The sequence below is a fragment of the Callospermophilus lateralis genome, chromosome 1 (assembly GCF_048772815.1).
Source record: "Callospermophilus lateralis isolate mCalLat2 chromosome 1, mCalLat2.hap1, whole genome shotgun sequence".
Classification (NCBI taxonomy): Eukaryota; Metazoa; Chordata; class Mammalia; order Rodentia; family Sciuridae; genus Callospermophilus; species Callospermophilus lateralis.
Window position 1 is genome coordinate 147,220,229 of NC_135305.1, and position 3,421 is coordinate 147,223,649.

A 3,421-nucleotide genomic window follows, 5' to 3' on the forward strand; every position below is an offset into this window, starting at 1 on the left:
GGTACCAGGGATTGAACACAGAAGCACTTAACCACTGAGCCACATCCCCAGCCCACTTTATTTTCTATTTTGAGACAGGGTCTCAGTAAGTTAACCAGGGCCTCTCTAAATTGCTGAGGCTGGCTTTGAACTTGAAATCCTCCTGCCTCAGCCTCCAAAGCCACTGGGATTACAGGTGTGCGCCACTGCCATGGCTCCCAGCCTCCAAGACATTTTCTTTATCCCAAAGGCAAACTCCTCTCCCCTCAAGGAACAACTACCAATTCCTCCATTTCTATGCCTGATAATCACTCATCTGCTTTCTCTCTATATAGATTTACCTATTTTGGATATTTCATATAAATGGGATCATACAATATGGCCTTTTATGTCTGACAAAAGGCACTCTTGTCCACTTATCATGCTGTGTTGTAACAAGTATCAACCAATACATCATTCATTTTTATGGTTAAATTGTATTTCATTATATGCTTTTACCACATTTTGTTTATCTGTGCATCACTTGGAGGACAAATTATTTATTGATTTTTTTTTGTTTTAATTAGTTATACATGACAGAATGAATTTTGACACATCATATATAAATGGAGTATAACTTCTCATTCGTCTGGTTGTACATGACATAGAGTTACACAGGTCATGTGATCATATATGCACATAGGATAATAATGTCCGATTCATTCTACTACCATTCCTTCCCCATGCCCCCTCACCTCCCTTTACTCCCCTCTGTCTAGTCCAAAATACCTCTGTTCTCCCCCTACTCTTTACTGTGAATTAGCATCTGCATATCAAAAAAAACATTTTACTTTGGTTTTTTGGGATTAGTTTATTTCATTTAGCATAATATTCTCCAGTTCCATTCATTTACCAACAAATGCCATAATTTCATTCTTCTTTAAGGCTGAGTCATATTCTATTGTATATATTAATTACAGTTTCTTTATCAGTTTATCTGTTGAAGGGTACCTAGGTTGGTTTCATAGTTTCTGCTATGACTTTTTTTTTTTTTAATGAAGATATAAGTTGATTTTTCATCAACTTCTTTTAAAGAGAGAGAGAATTTTTTAATATTTATTTTTTAGTTCTCGGTGGACACAACATCTTTGTTTGTATGTGGTGCTGAGGATCGAACCCGGGCCGCACGCATGCCAGGCCAGCGAGCTACTGCTTGAGCCACATCCCCAGCCCTGCTATGACTTTTCATAGACAAATTTTTGTCTAAACACCTGTTTTCAATTCTTTTGGATGTATCCCTCGAGCTGGGTCATATGGCAATCCTACATTTTACTTTTTGAGCAGCCCCAAACTCTTTTCCACAGTGCCACACAATTTTACCTTCCTACTACCAATTTACAGAAGGCTCCAGTTTCTCCACATTCTTGCCCACATTTGCTTTTGCTTATATATTTATTTATTTATTTATTTATTGCCATGCTAGTTGGTGGTATCTCATTGTGGCTTTGATTTGTATCTCCCTGATGGTTAATGGTGATGAACATCTTTTTATATGCTTTTTGGTCACCTGTATAAATCCTTTAGAAAAATATGCATTTAAGGGACTGGGGTTGTGGCTCAGTGGTAGTGCGCTTACCTAGCATGCTTGAGGCACTGGGTTCAATTCTCAACACCACATACGAATAAATAAAATAAAGGTCCATCAACAATAAAAAAAAAAAAAAATTCAAAAACAGAAAGAAAAATATGCTTTCAAGTCCTTTGTCCATTTTAGTTGGGTCCTTTGTTATTGAATTATAAAATTTCTCTATATATTCCATACATTAGACCTTTGTCAGTTTATGATTTGCAAATATTTTCTCCCATTCAACAGGCTATCTTTTCACTTTCTTGATAGTGGCCTTCTAAGAGAAAACATTTTTAATTTTGATGAACTCTAATTTATTGATGTTTTCTTTTGTTGTTTATACTTTTGATAACATAACCAAGAACTAAGAATCTTTTGCCAAATACAAGGTCATGAAGTTTTTTGTTTTGTTTTGATTTGTTTTTTTTTTTTTTTTTTTTGGGGGGGGGGGGGCTTGTGCATGCAAGGCAAGCACTTACCAACTGAGCTATATATCCCCAGCCCCCAAAGTCATGAAGATTTAGTCCCATGTTCTTTTCTAATATTTTTATAGTTTTAGGTCTTTGATCCATTTTAAGTTAGTTTTTGATTTTTGGCATGAGGACCAACTTCATTCTTTTGCATGTAAATATGCTATAATAATCGATTTTTTTTTTTTTTTTTTTTTTTTTTGATACTGGAGATTGAACCCAGGGGCACTTTACTACTGAGCTACATCCCCAGCCCTTTTATAAAACTTTTTCAAAAAAAAATTTTTTTTAATATTTATTTTTTAGTTGTAGTTGGATGCCATACCTTTATCTTATTTATTTTTATGTGGTGCTGAGTATCAAATCCAGGGCCCCACACATGCCAGGCGAATGCTCTACCACTGAGCCACAACCCAAGCCCAACTTTTTCAAATTTTGAGACAGGGTCTAAGTTATTTAGGGCCTTGCTAAACTGCTGAGGCTGGCCTCAAACTTGTGATCTTCCTTTCTTAGCCTTCTGAGTCACTGGGATTACAGGTGTGTGCCACCACACCTTGTATAATAATTGTTTGTTTGTTTCTTTGCTTTTTTAAAATATTTATCTTTTAGTTGTAGTTGGACACAATACCTTTATTTTATTTATTTATTTTTATGTGGTGCTGAGGATTGAACCCAGGGCCTCGTACATGCTAGGCAAGCGTTCTACCACTGAGCCAAACCCCAGCCCTATTTGTTTGTTTGTTTGTTTGTTTGTTTCTTTTTTAAAATATTTTTTTAGTGTTGATGACCTTTATTTTATTTATTGACATGTGGTGCTGAGAATCTAACCCAGTGCCTCACACATGCCAGGCAAGTGCGCTACCGCTGAGCCCCAGCCCCAGCCCTGTTTCTTTATTTTGTCCTTGTCTTTGCTGTCTTAACCAGTGATCTCTCAAATTTTTGTGACTATACATCCCTAAGAGGAAATATGAGCCCATACCTCTAGCATATCCAGATTTACTTATTTAAAAAGTATATATGTGTACAACTGTACTGTTATCACATCTATGTTAAAAAATACAAATAAATAAATATAGATCTACATATAAGCTGGGGTTGTATCTCAATGGTAAAGCATGTGCTTAGCAAGTGCATGGCCCTGGGTTCAATTTCCAGCACCGAGAAAGAGAAGAGGGTGGGAGGAAGGAAGAAAGGAAGGATGGATGGAAGGAAGGAAGGTAGGTAGGTCAGCCGATGGATCCTTGGATACTGGAGTGTCTCCTATATAATGGCCAAGTATCTGACATAACCTATGTGTATCCTCCATTGCACTCTGAATCACCTCTAGGTTACTTATAATAGCTGATACAATGTAAATGCTGTGTAA